The sequence below is a fragment of the Brachycentrus maculatus genome, unplaced genomic scaffold (assembly GCF_059751285.1).
Source record: "Brachycentrus maculatus isolate JH-2025_06_01 unplaced genomic scaffold, ASM5975128v1 h1tg000327l, whole genome shotgun sequence".
In the NCBI taxonomy this organism is placed as follows: Eukaryota; Metazoa; Arthropoda; class Insecta; order Trichoptera; family Brachycentridae; genus Brachycentrus; species Brachycentrus maculatus.
Genome location: NW_028281076.1, coordinates 68,024 through 91,882, shown reverse-complemented (window position 1 = coordinate 91,882; position 23,859 = coordinate 68,024). Strand labels below are relative to the sequence as shown.

At 29.0% G+C, this 23,859-nt stretch overlaps 1 pseudogene; it reads right to left on the bottom strand.

Annotated features, from left to right (window-relative positions):
- Positions 1-23,859, bottom strand: part of LOC148304163 (uncharacterized) — a 43,711-nt pseudogene that overhangs the window by 6,448 nt on the left and 13,404 nt on the right.

Sequence of the window (23,859 nt, the reverse complement as noted above, 5' to 3'; positions counted from 1 at the left end):
TATTTCATAATAATATGGAAATTTTTCAGGAATTCTTTTACACAATGCATGAATAATATTCATCCCTTGACATGTTATTTTTACCATACATTGGTCGTAAATAAAGCGTGTTTTAAAGTTGTTGTTCCTATATCCGAGTTTTATTGAAATCTCATAAAAAACCAACGATGTTGTAGTAATAAAATAGTTCCTCACGAACAAATAGCGATAAGTTATTCATTTCTTACTTTGAACAGTGGCTTGAAAAAAATATTCATGTGATTCCGAAGTAATGTAAAAAAATGAAACAAATGATGTAAGTATAAATACACAAGAAAATATTTGATGGAAAAAATTAACTTACCCCATTTTTCGTAGGAGTAGAAAGAGAAAAAATAATGCTAGACCATTACTTATGTCTTTTTTTATTTATTGTAACTGCAGACAGTTGGTAAAATTCCATATTGAATTGTTGGGTAATAAATCCAAAATTAAACAAGGTTTATTGGATTAAATTCTACATTTATTTTTGTATATGTTAATACGTGACGCGTTTCGTCTTCTTAAGACATTATCAAACACGTCTTAACATATACATAAATAAATGTAGAATTCAATCCAACAAACCTTGTTTTATTTTGGAAATATTACCCAACAATTCATTATGTCTTTGCTAATAATCTTTGCCTCTTCCACATTCATGTATCTCCTCATACATAACCGCCGATTATTACAACTCCTGACCTGACTACGCCCAAGTATTTGAAATATTTGATCATACCAAATTTTTCTTTATCTTGCTCTGTGTCTATTACCAAACGCATTCGTTTAAAAAAATTACTTTACCATTCTTTCTTCACAGATACATAAACCATCTCAACACACTGCTCTTAATTTTATCGGTAATGCTTATTTCAGCCTTGCCTTCTGGCTTTTTTCATTATTAGAAATTTTTCATAAATTGTTTTGGCATACATTCGCTTAAGTTATTAGATTGATGTACTTTCATCCTTCAAATAAAATAACATATTATTTTTTCATTATTTTTTTTCCAGTGACTTTGTGGTATTATCTATTCATTTTTAATTAAAATTTTACTTGGAAAATAACACTGTTTCTTAAAATACATTGTGACACGGGTTTCGTTGCGTTACGCGTCATTTTCACGGTGCTTAAAAATAGTTCGAAATGCGTCAAAATACGTGTGCTGATAGATTCGAAGAAATTGTGGTATTAACTTAGTAAAACTTGAATTTAAAAAAAATATGTATATACACATCAAAATTAAGGCTTAAATACATTTGTCAACGTTTTGAGTGCGTTCAAATACGGATTATCTCCATATAAATGAGTTGTTTTTCACAAAAAAAATTGACATCTCTATATAGATGAAGAAAAATATGGAAGTCTGGGCATTTGCGGTGCTTACGACCGTCAAAGATGTCTCTAGTGATTGAAGCACTATGTTTCAAAATGGAACCACATATTTCGAAATTCCAAGAAGTTCAGTTGTGTGGTTGTCAATCATGGGTAGAATTGGTACAGTGATCACTCAAACCAGCCTATTTTGTTCGTAAGCCTTGTAAATGCCCAGACTGCTTTATTCTTCTTCATCTTATGTTGAGATGTCAAAAACTAAGATAAATATTTTTTTTTATTTCTTTACCTGATAAATTCCTGAGATATTCAAGCGCTTATCTTAAATGAAATATTGAATCCCCCTGAAAGTTTGAATAAATAACGCCATTTCCAGTTTTCTTTAGGCAGTCCTCAGAATATGTCAACTCGAATATTCGTATCGGCGTTACGCTGTTTAAGACGAAACATGTCGAAGCTACGGCTGTTATTCAGAGCGAGCTTACATTCCGCGTATTTGTATAAACTTGTTACGGTAAACGGCCTTAATTTCGAAATTCATAATTTCATCTATTTCGTTAATCAAATTTGTGTGCGACATGATTTAGGCAGATATAATTTTTCATGTAAAAACTGATTGAAAATTATGATGTTAAACGTAAAACATTATAACAGAATAAATATAAATCGTGTTTTTTTTTGAGAACGCAGTATTTCTTATTTTTACCTTCTTAGGAATAAGTTCAAACTCATATCGTATAAATATGAATAATTTGAACACCTTTTATTGGAAATTTGAAATCGTATTATATTTTTTATTACCTACCAAAAATTTTAATTAAAAAAATATATATACCTGCCAATCATTCCCGAAATCTGACTTTTCATGTCATGGTTGATAAATCATCGTTTTTGTTTATTTGATGACGGCGCATTTATCTGGTATAGTGTATTTATGAAAATATCGTAATAAAAGAGATTTTATTTAAAAATTAAGATGTACTTATAAAGGATACTACATATTAAGAAATATAACTTGATACATATTAGTATGTAAAGAGACTTTGTATACATTTGACTCTTCTACCACCTGTTGTTGGTGATCACTTTGGAAAGGCATATGTGTTTGTCTTCTTTTCTTTGGAACAACTCTCCAAATCTTCTTATTGCGATTCAATCTCTTATATTTCTAGGCAGGACATCTGCTTTCTTCCAAATTCTCTTTCATCTTCCCTCAATTTCCTCTACCATAATAAACTAGAGGAAGACATTTCTAATAAACTAGAGGAAGACATTTCTCAACCCTCAGCACGTGTCCCAGGTAGGAAATCTTGTGCTTTATACATTTAAACAGAGTAAATAATTTAAAAAATGTACGCACTTTGAAATGCAGATTTGTTTTTTTTTATCTTGATTAAACTTTGACAAAGTAGGAAATAATAATACAGAAATTAATTACAACATTTTGAGTGTATCGAAATACTTACAAAATACTCCAATTACAAGAGTTATTTTCATGTTATTTTTTGACATCTCGTCTAAGATGAAGAAGAATATGGAAGTCTGTGCATTTACAGGGCTGACGACCGTCATAGATTTCCAAGAATTTGAGTAGTGTGGTAGTCAATAATGGGTACAATTGGTGACCGTCATAGGCTGGTAAAGTGATTACTTAAACCAGCCTATGACGGTCGTCAGCCCCGTAAATGCAGGGACCTCTGATGAGATGTCAAAAAATAATGAGAAATTATATTTTCATTAATTGATGCGGCAGTCACTTTGTGGTAAAATCTATCCATTTATAATTAATGTTTTACATAGTAAATACCACTGTTTCTTAAAATCTACTGCGACACGTGTTTCGATGCATTCCGCATCATTTTCAGAAACGGTGTTTGAAAAAACATTAATTAAAAATGTAGAAATTATATTCATAGAATTGTATATTACAGTTATTTCTATTTCAGTCAATATAAAACGCATGCCTATTTGAGATTTGAACTTCAACACAGGCTATAAATGCTAATGAAATGAAAAGCAAATGAGATGGTACGGTAAACAGAGTGAAGGCGTCTCATTATGAATAGTCGATTTGTTTTCGAAGAATAATTCAATACCTTGGATCGTGTTTGTGTACCACAGAAAACAAGTTTTCATCTCAAGATTTCACAGCATAAGGAATGGAACCTTTTACAGTTTACAAGGTTTAAAATTACATTGGGTTTTATATAAATTGTTGATGAAGAATGTTTTTTTTATTTTTGCATTTAGTGTGATATATTGTAATACCCATAAAGGTATTACGCGATAAATTTAAATAATCATCATATAGTCACATGATCGACTTCCGTTGACCTACTTAATGTAACGGTTTTCTAACCAACCGTTCATCATGTGACCCGGACCACGCAACATTCCAGGACGATCGGTCGAGCCGAGCGGACGTGCTCGTCGTGCGGATTGTCGTTTTGTCACGAAACAACACCAATAAGCCGTTGAAAAGTTATTTTTATGTATTTGATTTGAACTCTACTGTTCCTAGTTTGAGTGTGCGACTCTGTGATCCAAACCGAAGTTGATCTGTGGAAATGCAGTCGACATAGTCTCACAAGAACGTGCACGAGTGCGTCGTGTGTTTCGATTCCCGCCAACCAGTCTATCAAATACGTGGACGCCGGCGTTGTGTCCTCTATTACCGCCAAGTTATTTTCATCGTGTCCTATAATAACTTCCGATCATTTCTTCAGCTTCAAAGCCTACAATACTCAACTCCAGAGATCTTCCTGCAGCTACTCAGAAGACAAAGATGACGTCATCGTTTTCGACCGTGGTGTGTGACGTCATGTAATTGCCGCCATCTTGACATCGAGTTGGCTACTTCTGTCGCCAGAGCGTGCTGGTGTGTGACGTCATGTCACGCCGCCATCTTGACATCGAGTTTGCTGCTTCTGTCGCCAGAGCGTGCTGGTCTCTGACGTCATGTCTCGCCGCCATCTTGACATCGAGCTTGCCGATTCGGTCGCTAGAGCAGTTTGACAGTGACAGATGGACATTTTGTGATCGACAGATTCCTAGGTATTATTGTTCCAAGATAGTTTAATAGAAATTCAGACAACACATAAACTTTATCAATATAGTCTGGTACAGTGTTTATAGACTTAACATGTAGTGTTAATTAATATTTAGAAATCGTCGTGATACTGATAGCATTTTGTGTACATAACCTCCAATAAACCCCTTTGTAAATTATTTTGAGTGTTATCATTTGGTGGAAGAGGTATTCCCGAGTAAGTTTTCAGATATTCAATTGATGATCCATGCATTTACACCCTGAGAGTCAAGAGCAATTGTTCAACACCACTGAGCCAGTCAAAGTAAACTATTTAAATAAAATGTAGTATTTCAATATTTGCTTGGTATCCCTCCTTAGGATATTGAATCATATTTTTGTACCTCAGAAAGTAGTTTTTATCTCAAGATTTCACAGCATAAGGAATGGAACCGTTTACAGTGTACAATATTTAAAATTAGATTGAGTTTTATTAACATTATCGATTAAGAACATCTTTCGACTTTGCTTTTGGTGTTACGAGTATGTATCTGCTTGGTATAAATTCTCAATTTTGGATTGCGCGGGGAGGTTGACCGGTCGGTGCAAGCGGTCTCCTTTTTGGACTGAGATCTCCTAGAAGGGTTAGTTATTTTCCTGACGCTTTCGCACTATTGTAGCATTATTAAGCTATTATTTTACATGGGTAATATCTGACGGTGAACGGAACTCTAGCGAAATACTAGCACGATTGATAAATTACCGATATGATATTTAAGCTATTCTTTATACTACCGTTTTATAATATTTTAATACACAATTCAGTAAAGTTTTCAGTGTGATTTATCAAATCATCATGAAAATTTGTATAATTCCAGAACACATAACAATAATGTATTTCATTCTTGTAAATACTGCAGTACTGAGTAAACAGTTGTTTTACGTGCTTTTGATTATAATTCCAGATCAAAATAAAATTTGTTAAACAAACTCCCACCCTTTATACTATCAGAATGCACTATTAATGGTAATTCGTTATTAAATTTTTTTCTTGAATTTCCAGGGGGGGGGGGTGAGGGTAAAATAAACATAAGTGATTTTTTTTACTCAAATGCTAATTCAAGATTACCCTGGACTGGTACCTGAAGCGAAGGACTGATTACATTCCCTTCATGTATTACGATCAAGATATCATGGCGTTTATAGGTTGCAGCCATTAGGGTGCGGATAAGGGTTTGCAGACTATTTTATTATTATTTTTGTTTTTAAAATAACGCAAATAAACACATACACTCACACACATATATATATACATATATATATATATATATATATATATATATATATATATATATATATATATATATATATATATATATATATATATATATATATATATATATATATATATATATATATATATATATATATATATATATATATATATATATATATATATATATATATATATATATATATATATATATATATATATATATATATATATATATATATATATATGTATATATATATATATATATATATATATATATATATATTTATAAATATTTTTCGACCCCGATGAGGCTATTTTTAAAGATTGGCCTAAAATGACAGGAATGTAAAACTACTTGGCAAACAAAAGGGGAAACTTAACGGAACACATAGGTGGCTTTATAGGTCCAACCTACAAAGAATTTTGATGGTCTATTGTGGCTGATAGATAAAAGAAACATATGGTTAAAGGAAGGAAACCCATAAAGAAAAAAAAGAGGATAAACAGATGATAAGGACACGAGGGGTGAAGCAGCCTTCTTTTATGGATAAAAGCCTTTACTGTTACTATAAACATAACGTTATGAATAGTTAACACCTTTTATGCCACACGTCAGCAAAATACGTGTTTTTATGTGGGTAAACACGATTTTATCCTGAGATTTTGTTTTAAAAAATTTGCCAAAATTCCAAGAAATAAAATATGGATTAGAAACAATGTCTTATTGGAACAAATAAAAAAAATATCAGTACTTCAATCTATTAACTTCATAAGTTTATATCAACAGTGCCTGGATTTTTAAAATTATTATTTAACAATCTTAAAAAAAAAAGTTATTATTAAAATCGTATTACGTAAATAGGCTATGTCAATTTAAAGCAGTGAAATAATAATTAAATTTTATGTGTAAATATCGAATATTTGCATACAATTAACTCCCTTATCACGGGGTTAATTATTTGTACGTGGGTTAATTAAATTTCATTGCTGAATATCCAAAGTTAATAAAATAATGATGACACTGGATTACGATAAATATTGTTAACATTTTCGAGTAAAAACAGCAAAATACAGTATGGTTTCACATTAAAAGTTAAACATTATTATTTACATAAAATTAATGTACTTGAAATTATAGTTTTAAACTAGGTACTCCGGGGAATACAGTTATTACGAACCAAGTATTTATGTAAACTTATTTAACATCAAAAGCTTTAAACAATTATCTACAGTGGTTACTTTTCTAAGTTTATGTAAAGCAAATACCAGTAAACTAAGCATTGTACATTGTATTTACCAGTGCTTACTATTTGTTATTTTATTATGATTTTATGTTATAAGACTATTTGTTATAAGACTTTTTGTTTCTCTATTAATGTATTCATTATTGTATTTTTATATTAGATACTGTATATATGTATTATCTTAAAGGCTTCAGCCGTTCAATAAATAAATAGATAAATATTGTAATATCAACTTTCTGAAGACAATTTGACAAAAACTTTTAATTTTCATTTGTATTCTAGTCAATTGCATTATCAAAAGTAAAAAATATACTATAAATATGTCATGTTGTGGTCCCGTGATTAGTGTCGCGGGCTCTTGAGTCAGAGTTTCTGAGTTCAAACCCAGTCTACCAAATTTTGATACCTATTTCTTATAACGAGCCCCTCAGACCCACAAAAATTATGTAAAATTGAAGTATTTTTGTAAATAATTAAAAAACACAAATATTTCTCTGTACAGATAAAAAAAATACTTAATACATCGTAAAATAATGAGAATTAATAGTTTCATTTAAAAATATATATCAGCCTATTTCATGACTCAAAATACTATTAATATTCATTATTGGTACTCTAACTGGGACTATCGGATGTCAAGTACACTGCTCTATCCATTAAGCAGACATTTAGTTTAAGTCAGGAAGTTATTCGTACCCTATTAAATGCTATGATCTATCACAATTTTTGAAGATTTTTTAAAGGAAAAAATATGAAAATTATTATAATTCAATAATTCTTTAAATATCTTAGATATTGAGAACGCTTGACAGTTAATATATACATTAGTATTTTGATGTAAGCTTTGCTCTTTGTTCAGTAATATTAGTATTTTTTTAAGACTTACACTGCAACAACATATTTTGTCCGCAATAGCACTCAATAATGCAATCGAAACATATCATATAAAATATTAAAATATTGTGTAAGGTGCTAAATTTGTATTATATTAAATTTTTACAAGACTATTGAGTGCGACAAAAGCCTTCTCGTCTCAAATTAAGCAAAAACAAAAATATTTTTGACGATAATATAAAAATATATTTTTTGGGAAAAATAATCTATGAAATGTTAGCAGTAAGTTAAATTGGGAAGCAATATAGATAACACAGTAACATGATTCCTTTACGTAATATTCGTGTATATTAACTGCACGAACCCGTCTCAAAGCAGCAACTAGCAAGATTTGCATTGTCTATAACTTGAATATGCAAATTGACTGTACGTCAGCGTTTGTCTGTTGACTATTGCATTTCCCATCACACCCTCGCGTCATGATAACACAAGTCTCGCCTCTTCTGCAGTAGTCGACTGCTGAACGATGACGACATCTTTGAAACGGTTTTTGAATTAACTTAGTTTGCAGTTGTAGCGCCAGATGTCACGTACACTCGACTACTTTATGCTGTGCACTTGATGTTTGAATGTTAATCCTAAATTGGGCATTGTTGTCAATTTTCCGCGCTTCAGACGATGTGACATATAACTATATCCGGGTTGAAATCATGGGAGTACAGTTACTCAAAAAAATGGGTGAAGTGCACTACAAAAAAATGGGTAATTATTCGATATACTCGGTGATGTGTTTTACACATAAGCCTCTCTTATCATTACTTTCCTAGCTAATGCAAGTGCTCTCAAAATAAAGTTCTTCGCATTATTCTGATAAAACTATCCAAAAAAAAAATGTTTTAACATCTTAACGTAGATGAAGAAAAATATGCAAGTCTGGGTATTTAAAAGGCTTAATGTCTGTCATTGACTGGTTAAGTGATCACGTTACACATGTGTTACATTCACCATTCTACCCATGATTGAGAGCCATACTACTCAAAGTTTTAGGATTCATACTAAACTGGTAAATTTGTGGCGCCATCGCGAGCCGAAATTCCAAATGTATCAAAATGACATCTTATTTACGAAAGTAATCCAAAAACGCTGCATTCGTATGCACATTGAAAAAAATAATGCAAAATGGATGATTGCTATTATATAAATAAGTAAATTTAAAAATAAAATCACATGTAATAGTCAGCACAATTGGCGGAATGCATGAATACGGAAGAGTAAAGACTGTTTGCATGGATAATTTGGTGTAGCTTTCTATTTTCGCTCCCCACCCTGCGGGGAAGCGGCATAATGGTTGGTAAGTTAATTTATTATCATGGAAGTAACGCTATATTTACTTTTTTTACTATTTTTGGTTGCAGCTTAGATATAGGAAAAATAAAGAAGAAAAATGTAAAATGAGTGGAAGTATTTTTTATTTAGTTTTTGATTACTCTATTATGTAAAAGTGTGATATTTCTTTAGTTGTGACGTATCATTGTCACCTTTTTGTATCTTTTTACACGTGCCTAGGACCGTTACCAAGATGTCTTCCAATTTATCCTTCCTGGTTATAGCGACGTTAAATTGCGTTATATTTTTCAGGATTCCGAAGCAATCTTCGCGAGAGAGAGAAAAATAATAAAATTATACGACATATTTTGTTTCCCCCTCTTGGCCGTGGGAAGACATGTTGTTTCGCCATTTCGGGTATGCACAGAAAGTAGAAAAAAGGAAAGAAAGAGAAAAGTTTCCTTCGTGGATTATCTGTGAATGCGATTTGACAAATAATATCATAAAGAAGGTGACTTATACTTTTCACAACATTTATTTATGTAAATAACTCCTAAATGGACCAAAACGAGAATTTGTCAATGAAATTCAGGCATCTCCTAGTGCGTAAAATAATCCGTTTTTTTTACAAAAGACACAATGCAGTCGAAATGCATTCTTGCAGACGAATGTGCGGCAAAACGATGTATGTTAGATGTTCGAAAAGAAATAATGAATTCATGAAGGTTTCTGATAATATTTTTTTATCAATAATTTTAACCTTAGATGAACCCGACGAGCTAACATAACAGACCTTGGCCCTTAGTGCATGTTGATCCTAGGGTCGACTGAAATCACATGTAATTAACATTTTGTGTATTTGTTTGTAAGTGTGTGAATAGTGGTATGGTAGTGACGTGTAGTATTGTTTGAACGCTGTTGTAGTGACTGTCCTGACGAAGAGACGGGCAAACAAAAATTTTCGGTGAGTAGTTATGTACTAACATCACTGAAATTTTTGTAAAAAATTAATTACCACAAATCAATCATGGAACAATCATTCCATCATCAGGTCATTAAAATAAAATTATTACGGTCGAAACCGGTAGTCACGAATTAGTGTTTATTAAAGTGGTATTACACAATGGACATGATAAGGGCAGTGTTATATTACCATGCCCCAAAGTTACCAATGCTTTCAATATATAAAATACAAAGAAAATTTTTCAAATATTGACAATATTAATAATATAAGCTAACATTAAGTTGATATTTTAAATTGAACCACAAATACGACTTTCAAAATTTAAGTGATTTGTTTGCCTTCTTTTTTAAAATAATAAATAAAAAAAAATAAAAAAATTCAATGAAGTAATAAACTACAACCACAACAACAACAACAACCTGTTACCCTGAAGAGGGCAACAGGTTGTTGCCGAAACTAGTTAGTTGTTTAAAAAAAATGTGAGTGGATTAAAAAAACAAAGTCTTTTTATTTCTCAAAATAATATAATTTGTTTGCCAATCAAGAACGAGAGGTGCCATAATTATCTGGAAAACAAATCCGCTCTGCCTACCCTTAGAAGTGGCTTTATGGATGTGCTAGCAGTAGTATTAAATGTAACAACATTTTGAGTGTGTCCAAATACTTGTTCACAAAATCTGGATTATCTCCAATTAAAGGAGTTATTTTAATATTATTTTTTTAAGATCTCATCAAAGATGAAGAAGAATATGGAAGTCTGAAGTCATTTACGGGGCTGACGACCGTCATAGGCTGGTTTAAGTGATCACTTTACACACGTGTAACATTCACCAATTCTACCCATTATTGACAACCACACTACTCAAATTTTGTGAACAAGTATTTGGACACACTCAAAATGTTGTAAATAAATTATCTGCTCAAATTATAAGCTTGATAATAAAAATGAAAATGGTATTTTCTGGCGTTTCTCATGTGTGTGATTATAATCCAGGATTCGGACCTCACATACTAATAAAAGAGTTTCTGCTTAATACAGCTTCTTTACATCTCACCAAGAGATGATGTCTCTAGTGAAGTTTTAGTGATTCAAGAACAAGGTTTCTAAATTGGTTAATATATATAGAACTTCCAAGAATTTGAGTAGTGTGGTTGTCAATAATGGGTAGAATTGGTGAATGTTACACGTGTGTAAAGTGATCACTTAAACCAGCCTATGACGGTCGTCAGCCCCGTAAATGCCCAGACTTCCATATTCTTCTTCATCTTTGATGAGATCTTAAAAAAATAGTATTAAATGTTCACGTTTTCACGGGGTTACATTTATACGCTACAATGACTGTCGCCTGATCGTGATTAGATAATTTCCTTTTGTCTCTTAATGGGTGGAAAATTTAGTTCAAAGGAGATGTAAAAGATGAAATAATTTCCACTGACCAGGTCAATCCAACCATAAATGGCTTATTGCCAATTGTCATAGAGACTTCCAATAAGCTTTTAACGTGTTTGCTTCGCGAATTTACGACTTTGACCGAAGTGACTGCAAGTTCTGCTCTTTATAGCGCTTTCTTATGTCCCATTCTCTACTCGATATCAAATTGATTTAGAAATTGAGAAAACCGATATCAAATACCGTTCTATGCGATGAGAAGTTTGTATCGATTAACATTTTTTATTAATACGGATTATTAGAGAATTTAACAGATCTGTTCCTTTTGTAAATTGATCGAATCCAAAACTCGAATTAAATAACAAGTTATTTTCAAAGAATTTGTCATTTAACTCGATTTAAAAATATATGTATCTTGCACGTCTAATAATTAAACTCATATTGTTATTATTTTGGCTTCAAACATGGTTTATAATAAACAATGTCTTTCGACATGTGTCTATAGAGTAATCAAACCAAAATTTGAGTTAAAATTCTTTTACAACGTTTTGAGTGTGTCCAAATACTTGTTCACAAGATCTGGCTTATCTCCAATTACAAGAGTTTTTTTTTTTTTTTTTTTTTTTTAAATTTTTTTTTACAAAAATACATTTTTGAAATACAAAATAGGTAAATATACAGAACATCTTATATATAACGTTTCTACCTATCTAATAAAGTAGATACTTGTGTTTAGAGAGGGAGTTCGCTTCACATTTATTTTTATTTTTTTATAAACTAAGTAAATTAAAACAAAGTAAATTAAAATAAAAAATAAAAAAATTAACAAGGTAAGTTTAAAATTGAAAATAAACATTCTTTGGTATGGAGTCTAGGAAGGAGTGAGTCTTAAATATTTTTTAATTTTAGTTTTAAAAGTTTGATAATTTTTTATAGATTTTAATTTTTCCGGAAGTTTATTAAAGTTTTTTTTACCTATGTACGTATAATGGTTTAACGCTGCTGTTGTTTTACATCTGTGCAAAATTAAATTATTAGAATATCTAGAGTTACTTGAATTTTGCACTTCAATTGTTTTTCTTTAAAATTTTGTAAGATAGCGGCTTTATTAAAAATTTCTTCAATAATTGGTATATTAAGTTCTTCGAATACTAGTTTTGATGGGTAAGTTCTGGGCTTTTTAAGAATTATTTTTGCAATCTTTTTTTGAATAATAGAGAGTGATTTTAAGTTTGTCTTATAAGCTCCTCCCCAGCCTATAATTCCATACTGCAGAATTGATTATATTAAAGCATAATAGACTGTTTTTATAAGTTTTAGAGATAAAATATTTCTTAGTCTAATGAATACATAAATGAGTTTCCTAATTCTTTTGACCATAATGGCTATTAGTTATTTTCATATTATTTTTGACATCTCATCAAAGATGAAGAAGAATATGGAAGTCTGGGCATTTAGTGTGCTTGTCACTAATGGGTAGAAGTGGTGAATGTTACACGTGTAGTGATCACTCAAACCAGCCTATGACGGTCGTCAGCCCCGTAAATGCCCAGACTTCCATATTATTCTTCATCTTTGATGAGATGTCAAAAATAATATAAAATTCTTTTGTTTCATTAATTTAATCATTTCATTAATATCTTTTTATTTTTAATTAAAGTTTTAGTTGATAAATACCACTGTTTCATATAACTATAGTGGTATTTTCCAAATAATAATTGAATATTTTTTTTATTTATTTGGACTCCCCTAGAAATACAACCAAGGATATCCAGCACGGTAGCTAATCGTCTATATTCACTACGTCATGAGACCAGACTAGTTATTTTTTTTTAAATATTGTATTTATACTAGTCGTTTATTTTTATTACAATATTAAAATTACTATCGGAATTTAAGCAATAAAAATAATATTTTGTTAACTTTATGTTATTTTTATGTCCGTTACATTAAATAAAGTGGAGAAAATTTAATAAATTATGTAAACACAAGTATTCGGATAGTAAATGCCTCAAGAAGGTTAACGTTTCATGGTTATGTTATAGCTTTATGATGGCGATCCATCCATCATTTCATGTCATAACCTTTCTTTAACCTTGGCAGGATATCAAGTTCTCAGACGCTTCTGGTATTTTATTTTCTTTACTTTCTTAAACGAAAGAAAACTTTTACAAATCGTAAGTTTTAATGATGAAAATAACTGAAGAATTTAAAATACATTACATAACCTACAAGAAAATCAAATAAAACATAATGTTAAAGTTTATTATACGTATTACAAGAAAAAAAGTCGTTGTTTTTTTAGGAAAAGTCAATTTAAGTTTTTATCTGTTTCTTAAATAAACTTACATAAAAATAAAGTTTGTAAACATTCCCGTGACACAATTTTTCACGCTTTTGCTTTCCGAGAAAACTAGTTGAGTTGAGTTTTATATATTATATATGTTATGGCAATTACATATTATATATTTTATACGAAAAATAATACATATTTATACAAACCTCTGCTATCTCAGTTTATCTTTTATTTCTTTCAGAACTGAGAAACAGATCTAACGTTGATAGTTTTCCCCTTTTCACCAAAGACTGTAATAATTCTTTTAATAGAAACCGGTTACACTATTTTATTTTAAACATTTGCTCCTAATTTAAACCAGTTTATAATTAACCACATTTTATTTAAATTATATTCAATTATATTTTATATATATTTTCAAAGTTTTTGTTGTTTCATTCGATTTAAAAAATATGTATACTTATATGTATATATATATATATATATATATATATATATATATATATATATATATATATATATATATATATAAATATATATTTATATATATATATATATATATATATATATATATATATATATATATATATATATATATATATATATATATATATATATATATATATATATATATATTTATATATATATATATATATATATATATATATATATATATATATATATATATACATATACATATATATATATATATATATATATATATATATATATATATATATATATATATATATATATATATATATATATATATATATATATATAATATATATATATATATATATAAATATATACATTAGCTTCTTATTTTAACCAGTTGATAATTAACCATATACTATATTTGAACACTGCATTTAAGCTTATGTGGCCAATATTCATCAAAACATATTAGAAATGTCGCAAAAGAACTGAATTTATACGACGACATATACGATAAAAATATGTAATATGTCTATAAAAATAAAATACAAATATTATTATCGCTTTTTTGACATATCAAGTACCTATTGCTGTAAAACGGAAACCGTTGTGACTTTTTTTCCAGATCGAATACAATGTGAACGTAAATCAAAATGATATATAGGTCTTTGCATTGTACGTATATATAAGATATAGTCAAAAGGAGTCCTTGTAATGGCTGAATGAATAGTGTTCTATTATATCCTTTAGTGTCAATTTATAGAGAGGAAGCGGTTCCTGTCTAATGGCTTCCTTTATAATGTATTACGTTTCATGAGTTCAAGGAGGTCTGCATGTTATAGAAAGATAAATGATTGTTGAGCTTCGCATTCAAGGAGCTTTCCTAATTTGACGACGCTGCAATTAATAGTATTACTTAGACCATTATTGTCCTCATCCCTGAGATGGATTATGCTCAGCAAAATGTACTTATTTCACTCTGCAGTAGATAAATAAGAGCAAGAAGGTGCTATCTGAGTTTAGTTCGATAAAACGAAGAAGAAAACGCGGTCACCACCTTCTTCGACATAATCTATGATCATTCATCATATTTCTTATGACAACGAACGATTCATATTGATCAAGTTATAACATTTATCGATTTGGCATTTATTTTGTGGAATAAAATTATGATTTAAATATAAATACAAAATAAACGAAGGCAGAACACCGCTTTGAGTATGTAAATGTAAATACAATAAAATGATAAGTATGTAATTTTTTCCACGTGTTTATTTGACCAGCAACCAGGTTTCGTCGTTATTTTTTTTAATTATCTTTAATTGTTACTTTATAAATTCTACGAAAAAACCAAAGTTATTTTATATTTGAATTTAATAAGTAAAAAATACCTACTGGGAAGCTAGACGCGGAGTAGAGATTATTGGTATTTTTTGATTGTTTTTAATATCACAAATATTTTTTTTACATTTTTTTAGAAAAATGTTTTCTTACCTATTTCTAAATATTTCTGATGAACAGAGTCATATTCATCCCAGACGATACTCCTGAATCTGTTCCTCTCCCGCGACGCTGCAAGGATGGACTCCTGGCGAAAGTGGTCATTCGGATTTCTGGAAAAAGAATAATAATATAAATTAAGCAACCAACTTAGATGGTAAAATTAATTGATCTGTTGAAAGTCCATTTTTTAAAAACTTTTTCCAAATATTCTTTTTTAATTCCGTTTTTTTTATATTTTTGAAAAATATAAGCACTTATATAAAGATTTTGATATTGACAAACATTTCGTTGTTTTTAAGCACCTTTATCTTTTATAGTAATTCACCGATTGTTTTTGAATTTTGCACCAATGTTGCATTCAAATACGTACTTGCGTATCTATGATAGGTGAAAAAAAACGTTTGAAAAAACATAATTTTTTCTCGCAATGGCAGCGCCATCTTTTGTACAAAGCATGATCTCGCACACACGCATAATCTATGATTGCTATTGACAGCTGCTTAAATATTGCACTTTCATGAGTATTTTGAAATTAAACAAGTTAGAAATATAAGTTTTCTTTTCTACATTTTTCAATACATTGTTTTTTAAATTTAAAAAAATGGCTGTCAAAAAACTTAGGTAGGAGACTCAAGTGCCTTTTTTGTATTTTAACTGCCAACTAATGAAAAAATAGGCACTTAAGATTCTTATATATTGTTTAGTTTTAATTAGTTTTGAGGGCGAAATTTTTCATTCGAAACCGGTTTACGTTATATTTAAGTCATAACAAGATATAGAGGGTGATTTTATAACAAAGTTAGTTTTAAAGTTATAAAAAAGTTAACGCTTCAAATAAAATAAAAAAATCAAGCCGGATTTATTTGTCCGTCATCGCCGAGAAGGAATAATCCCACATAAAACCGTCTAGATATTTTTCTTTTTTCTTATTTAATAAAAAGTCCTCTCTGGGAATAATTCCACTTAGAATGAAGACATTACAAGAAGCAATGTAGACCCAAGTTTCCGAAACGTAAAACAACATAAACGTAAAGTTATCTGGGATTTTTCCACATTTATGTTTACTTATCCTGAAAACTTGAATACCGTGAAATACAGAGCCCTGCAAAGTGTTTTCTTTTGTCTACTTTACCACACTTTACGTAAAAGTATAAGCACTAGTAGGGTAACCAAAATCTACTACACATTTATGGCAGAATACATATTTACTTTATGTTTGTTTGATTCAGAAACGGTAAAGTTCTAATGTGCATTAAGTGCATTAAGCACTGAATTTAGGAAACTTTTAGAAGATAAGTATACTGTTTATTGATTTGGCATTGACTATATGGAGTAACATGATGATTTAAATAAGAAAACGAAACACTTGTGAAAGATCATTTTGGAATTAATTAATGTTAAGATGACTTATTTTAAGGACATATGTTCTAATCAACAGGGGGATAAATAAACTTTTCAATGTCTATTTTTATGATACAATCTTCGCAACGCTTGTATTTTCATCCGTTAAAGAAAATATGTAAAACTAGTCGTTTTTACTTTAAAAAAACTAACATATTGTCTTATTTATTTATATTTGAATAACAAAACATCTTGAAACACCCTTAAAGTAGTATTTTTTGAATGTACAAAATAAAAATTATCAGACAATATTATTACATTGAAGATATCCTTGTTCTATTTTTGAGTCTAGCAATAGAATATAATCGTATATTTAAAATAATAAAAATAACGTGAATGGAGGAGCTTAAATGGAGATATATGCTGCTTTATGGAAAACAAACTTGCAGTGTAAAAATCGATGGTTGAAAAAAAAATTTTTTTTCATTATTTTATAAGCGCCAATAGTTTTGATGATTTCTTATTGAAATTAAACATAGAACTTGCTTTCCATATCTCATACATTTTATTGATTTATTTTATTGATAGATAAAACACTAGTGAAAGCGTTTTCATAGATAAAAATTAATGAGCATGTTTTATTCAGTAGATTACATATTGCTTAAATAAATTAAGACGTCGATTATAGTTCTAGAGAAAAGCTTATGGAAAAGTATAGTAAGTTTCATAAAAATCATCATTGTTTGCGTTGTCTATATTCAATTTGAGCAATGCGATCAAACATCTATTTTTGTTCAAAAAATAAAATAAAATACAAATATAAAGGTTGACACTGGTGTTCCTGTTACATCGGCTTAGGCTTTGAGTGCCAAAGGCGGAAACAGAAAAAGCTATTGTGATACGTCAACTGTATTATTTATGTTTTAACACATCCTGTTTATGATATTTTTTTATTAATTTTTTATCTTATTTTGTTTACTCTTTTATTTGAAATGAAACTAAACATTAAATAACTTTTGAAAATTATATCATGAAGTTATTTAATTTTGTATTTTAACAAATCTTGTATTTTTCTTTTACTTTATTTTTTATTTTAATGCTGTTAGGAACGTATGTAGGAACTCAATAACACACAATACATTGAATCATAACATTTGGTATTGATTATAAAATAAGGATTGCATAATAATCTACAAATGGATTTGAAACTATATCAAAATATCTCATAAATTCGGAAAACATACAATATCAACCATTTTGTAAAGCACATTTTCACAAAACTGTTTGATTTTATTTATTTTTATTACTTAAAAATTCCATTACTTGAAAATTTGTATTTTGTAACTTTTCCCACATATTTTTTCCCCGATTATTGTTTATTTATTTTTTATTTTTTCTGGTATAAATTTTATCTTATTAAGATCCAGATGTATTTATTTTCTTTATCTCAAATAAATACGATGATATATTTTTCTTAATCCAAAGAGTACCGACGTTTAAATTATTACCAAATACTGGTATCGTATAAATATTTTTTTATGAAATTCTTATGAAAATATGTATCTCAAACCTATCATAATATATGTACCTTCGATAAATATTGAAAATCCTGCGAGTTATTTTACTGGTTATACTAAGAAAATATTCCATAAATATCCGATAATACAAAAAACTCGCAATTCACCTCCAAAGGCGAGGCTAAATTATCGGCTTCCTGTGCGAAAATATTCGTAGGTATTTTTTTCCTCGCAAATTTAAGTAGATCGCTTTTATTTTAACAGGAGGGATAGATTATACGGAAAAGGTGTAGGTTATTTATTATCATCCTGTATTTATGTCTAAGTTCCTTAGATGGTACTTTGGTCAAAGAATAATAGGCAGTCTTGGATATAAGTACTTTATTGTTCAATTGCTTTTTCTAATTACATTTTTAAAGTGTATCCAAAATCTTGCCATCAAATCAAAACAATTTAACTTTTTTTTAAAATCTCTGTATAGATGAAGAATAATATGAAAAACTGGGTATTAAAGTAATAATAATAAATAATAATCATAAAACCCTTATCCGCACCCCAATGGTGCATAGGGCACTGCGTCATATCAACGCAGTCGTATCTTGATCGTTTACACATGGAGGAAAGGTGATAAGCCCTCCGCTTCAGGTACCAGTCCAGGGTTATATTGAATAAATATTACAGTGAAAAAATCACTTATGTTTATTTAACCCCCCTTAGTCGTCGTAGTAGTCGAGCATGCTAACCATTATATTACGGAGGCGGACAAAATAATTTTTACTTTTTATTAAAATCCCAGTAAAGATGAAGAATAAAATGAAAGACTGGGTATTTAAGTATACAGGGCTTATAACCTGCCATAGGCTGGTTAAGTGATCAATTTACTCATGTGTAGCAGTCATCATGATCTACAATCATACTCGTACTACTTTTTTTTGGATCTACAATGTTTATGATTAATCGCATGACAGAGTACATTTGAGTTCACAACAGTCAGCATTGTTAGATTGAGAATGCATTTATTTATCAGAGACCCTATTATTTGTATGCAAGATGCATTCTTAAAATATTAATCCAATCCAGATAATCTTATTTCTGATACGTTCATCAAAACAAAGTGTTAATATCCTGTTTCCAAAAATATTTTTCAATATATAAAGTGACATTATATGTTCATATTGCAAAAATAAAATTACATAAGTCCACATTTTAACACAAAAACATATTTTATTTACTATTTTCTTATTTTAATTTTATAACGTTGTGAAGCAGAAAGCCAAATACAAATCCCAAACTTTTTTACTTTAATTTTGTTTTTTTTTTGGTTCATTGTGTAAAATAATTAGAATATATTCATACTTGTTCATATTGCAAAAATAAAATTATGTAAGTCCACATTTTAATACAAAAACATATTTTATTTACTATTTTCTTATTTTAATTTTATAACGTTGTGAAGCAGAAAGCCAAATACAAATCCCAAACTTTTTTACTTTACTCTTGTTAAGATGAAAAATATTGGTACCTACTTACAATTTCAAAATGACAAAATTGATAGGGATACTTGAATAAACCTCTGTCCAATAAATTGACGTTCAGGTAAAAATTATTACAAAAAAGACAAATCTCCAATATTAGAAAAAATGAAAAATTCTCTAAAAAATTAACGATTGAAGTTTGGCGTCTACGCTTGATTACGACTAAGAAATCAGTAAATATTTAAAGCAACTAAATTTAAAGATAAGGGTTGAACCAGTTGAAAGATGAAACCTGATATTGGTTAACGAAAAATGAGTTGATTATCATTTATTTTGTTGTTACAATTTTTCATTTCTTTATTTTTATTATTAGATTATTTAAGCTTTCATTTCCATACACCTATATGGTGTAAAGCGTACTGTATAAAATCGGTGAGGCGTTATCTTGATCGTTAGTTATGTGAATACAAGGTGATCAGTCCTGTAAGTAAGGTGCTAATACAGTGCTTTTTATCGAATGAATGTTGGGTTTTACTTGTAAATACAACTTTTTCTTAAAATTTATTGTGACACGTGTTTCGATGCATTTTGCACCACTTTCAAACGCCGTATTAACAATGAATAAGTGGCTTAAAAGAGCGAGGATTAAAAAAAGAAATTCAATAGTATTTTGATCCACTTAACTGTGTCAAAGCATCTAAATTTACATTATACTAATATTTATTGATCGAGTAATATACATGATTAAACTTTACATTCGTTATTTGCATAGGTCTGCATCATTACAAAAGTTATAAATACAAAAAACTAAAGGGAATTATTTTCCAAGACATTGGGCACGAACAAGCAATTTTCCCAAGCACTTTCCAAAAATTCCCAAACTGTCGAGTGCGACTTCATTACAAGGTCCATTAGACAATTTGAGATCACTTTATTTCTTCTTTTTCTCGCTCAATTTCTCCGCTGATGTCGTATCGGCGGAAATGTTTGAGAAATTGTGACTCCCTCTACTACCCTCTGAAAGATAAGTTTCCAACAATAAAATTATGAACGAATTATTTTTATCCGAAAAAAATTCATTTTCCATAAACATGCTTAATATGTACCTTTCTGCACATTTAAAATACGTGCCATTGAAAGCCGGTGAAATGGAAATATAAAATAATAATTTAATAAATATCATTTATATTTGAAGCACAAACTTCATTTTCCATTGTATAATTAAAATGCTACTTGGTTTTAAAATCACCTTAAATGATTTAAGATTATCGTGATATTAAAACAAAATAACATTTAAATTTAAATTTTATTGAATTTATACAAAAAAACTTTAATAATACAATAAAACATTCAATGATTTTAATAATAAAAATAAAATTTGTCATAATTGTTTCACCTTGTTATAGCAATATCAAATACTGTAGTTTGATAATGCCATAACACTCGAAAAAATTGTCACAAATTTTATTTTTATATGTTGTAATAATAAAATACAATTTAGTGGACTCTAAAAATCTATGTTTGGTTTAAATATTTAAAATATAAATAAAAATTGTTTCCTGCAAATTGAACCTCAAATCGATACATACAAAAAACATTTTTTACCAGATAATTATCTTAAAGGTTTAATAATGTAACAAAATCATTATTTTCCGCAAAAAAAAACTTTAAAAAATATAAAATAAATTATTTCTTACAATTGAATACACGAAAAACGTGAAGTTAAAACAGCTTTAAAAAGTCAGAATTGTTCGGAGTATTACATTTGATATTGCATATATTGTACTTTTATTCAGTGTATTGTTGGGCTTTACAAATTCGTATAGATGGAAAGCGCATCTGGCTTATCGCCGATGAGTTTCTATATCCGGTATACTAGTATATACAATAGTTTACTAAAACTCGACACAGTAAATGAGTAAAATTGAACTGTTTTTCTGTGAATAAGTACTCCTAGGATGTTAGAATTAAGGTTAACTTTGCTTGTATGCTGTATTTTTGAAGCGAAACATCTCTAGGCGTTTTAGAGCAAATTGGCCTGGCTCAGATGAAATGAATTCAACTGACAGTTAAAAGTAAAGTGTGAGAAAAGCGGTTTTACTCTCACCGTCGCATATGTCATACAGAGTCTACATGTCGCTCACTCCTTTCAAGAACGTCATAAATCAAAAATCGACAATTTTCAGTTGTGCGTGTTTTCGGAATGCTCAGAAAATGTACTATATCCCAGCAAAAGGGGCATATTTTTAACTTAATATTTGTCCGCTACAGGGCAGAAAGTGTTGTTTTCGCATTTTGTAGAAAAGTTATTGTTTAATTTAAAAAAAAAAAAAGTTGTTATTTTTTAAATGGAAAAAAAACCTTCAGGTTTAACTTTAAAAGACCTGTTGCACAGTTAAAAGTTCAAAAAGTGTCTTGATATTTATTTTTAATAAATTTTATTATATTTTTAAACTTTAAAAACGTTCTCCTGAAAAATCAAGTTTTTTGATTTATGACGTTCTTGAAAGGAGTGAGCGATGTGTTAAAATGTAACATAGGACACCAGAAGACGCTTGCATACTATACTGTATATTAGCATACAACATTTTTATAATTATTAGTTAAAAGTTTATATTGTGTGACAAATAAAATGAAAAAAATGCAAGTACACAAAAAGCACGAACCTTAAAAAACCGAAAAAAGAATATTAAATAAGAAGTTATAATAAACGCCAAAAAGAAATTAAAAAAAAGGGGAGTTTAAACCTGAAACTTAAAAGAATATTATAAAAATGTAACTTTGTTTTAAAATCACTATTTATACAGTGATTTAAAAAAACAAATTTACTATTAAATTATAAAATGGAATTTTATTAAAATTAAACACTTGAATATACCACTTTATCGAGTTTTATTTTTATTAACGACTAGTTTCGAAAACGACAGATGTTTTCATCTTCTGGGACAAATTAAAACTGTTTTACATGTTTTAATTTGTACCAGAAGATGAAAACATCTGTCGTTTTCGAAACTAGTCGTAAATAAAAATAAAACTCGATAAAATGGTATATTCAAGTGTTTAATTTTAATAAAATAATCATGTCATTCCACAAAGTTAATGCCGAATCAATAAATAATATAAAATGGAAAATCACAAAGTTAGTGCTTCAAATATAAATTATACTTAAAAGAATACTTTAGACAACATAACCTCCCAGTGACCCCAAATATACTAATTAAACAAATTTATACATTATAATATCATTTTTATTTGGTTAGATATATTATATTATATTGATACAATATGTATTTTATTACTTTGTCCATCACTCGGATCAAACATAAACTACATTTCGGACCTTTTAATCACAATATAGCCGAGTCTAGATTTATTTCGAAACATAAATCTCTGGCGTCGGATAGTCGATAAATTTTCAATAATAATATTGACAAATAAACTAATAACTTGAAAATATTTTGTTACGAGTGAATTGCGTCTTTTGATTTGAGCAAACAAAACATCTCTTTTCAAAACACAAAGATGATAAAATAAGGTTTACTCCTAAACAATTCCAGACAATTTCCAGTCTATCTTTTTAACGGGAGGATAACGCTTTTCTGGATATTGTACATACTGCCGAATCAATATTCAGCGAACGTTCAGAGTATATTGTGTTATGACCCATTTTCTTCGTCCATACTCAATAGTATGCATATCGGCAACATTTGAATTCTGAGCGATGATATTAAAATCAATATCATATTACATTTTTTTGACATCTCAACACTGATGAATAACAATGTCATGTTTAAAAATGATGCGGAATGTATCGAAACACGCGTAGAAAGAATAGATAGAAAAGTGGTATTTACCAAGTCAAACTTAAATT